This window comes from Octopus sinensis, linkage group LG10 (assembly GCF_006345805.1).
Source record: "Octopus sinensis linkage group LG10, ASM634580v1, whole genome shotgun sequence".
In the NCBI taxonomy this organism is placed as follows: domain Eukaryota; kingdom Metazoa; phylum Mollusca; class Cephalopoda; order Octopoda; family Octopodidae; genus Octopus; species Octopus sinensis.
In genome coordinates this window covers 4,725,705-4,726,986 of record NC_043006.1, presented here as the reverse complement: position 1 = coordinate 4,726,986, position 1,282 = coordinate 4,725,705, and the positions used below count along the sequence as shown (strand labels likewise).

General features: G+C 36.2%; 1 non-coding gene across 1 annotated transcript; it reads right to left on the bottom strand.

Annotated features, from left to right (window-relative positions):
• Nucleotides 1-428: 428 nt before the first annotated feature.
• On the bottom strand, nt 429-532 carry LOC115216869. Its single transcript, XR_003882121.1, has one exon. It is a non-coding gene; the product is annotated as a U6 spliceosomal RNA (small nuclear RNA).
• Nucleotides 533-1,282: the final 750 nt, after the last annotated feature.

Below are 1,282 nucleotides of genomic sequence, written 5' to 3'. Positions count from 1 at the left end.
CGGCGAAGGACTGCGGCTGCGCAGTAGATTTTGAAAAAGTTAGGACGTATAAACACAGGGCAAGTAGTTTTGATCGTCCCGTGTGTATACGTTTAGCCCTATGTGGTCCTACTGAAGAAGATTGCACCTAGCGAGTTCCTTGACTCGCTAAACTAAAATCAGAAACTAATTGGTCCAGGAAACTAGATGGTAAAATGTTTTTCATTTTTCGATTCGTTCCTGTCGAATTTTGTCCCTAATTTTTGTGGTTATAGAACCTAGCTGTTCTTTCTAGCGTGTTGAATTCCTATAAGTGGATTCCTTATGTGTTTAAATATACACTATATCGTATGACCATATATATATATATATTTATATATATATATGCTCTTTTACTTGTTACGTGTTTCAGCCTGATGTCTGTGGCCATGCTGGGGTATCGTTAGTGGAGAAATACGGAACGCCTCACAAATTTGCGAGCTACTCTTGCGCAGGTGACATTCTACCTTTTCTGTGTCGTTCCAGTTTTAGTACAGACAGACAGACAGACAGACAGACAGACAGACAGACAGACAGACAGATAGATAGATAGATAGATAGATAGATAGATAGATAGATAGATAGATAGATAGATAGATAGATAGATAGATAGATAGATAGAACGCACATACACCCCATGTGCATATTCTTCACTTCGCCTTTTTTGCTGTTACAACTTCACCGCTTCATGAAATATAGAGATCTCTTTTGACTTTGTTTCTTGAATGTGGAATCCATAAAATAAGGAACTCCTGGACAAATATTCCAAGCAGCGGGAAGCTTTGAATAAAGAATACATTTCTAGTTTCGAACAAATAAATATAATCTTATGAAAGCTTTCTTTCTACCTTGTACATGTGAGTGATGTGTGTGTGTGTGTGTGTGTGTGTGTGTGTGTGTGTGTGTGTGTGTGGTGTGTGTGTGTGTGTATCCCCTCAAGAGAGAAAGCATGAAAAGAAAGAAAAAGGGGTGAGAGAAATAGAAAGGGAAGTAAAAAAGAGAGAAGAAAGGGAAGAGGTGGAAATGAATGGGAAAATAATGAAAGAGAAAAATAATAGATAGGTATGTATATTATTACCGAGATGTATGCTTAGAAAGTTATAATTGAAAGTCATATAATTACATCTTTAGGATAAATTTTCCGATATTTAGATATTTCCCACCATTTTCCTTTTTGCTCAAACTGTTTAAACGCTTCCAGCATTGAAGTGAAATATATCGTGTGTAATAGGTTTGAATTATTAGTTTTAAAGAATTACAAGAA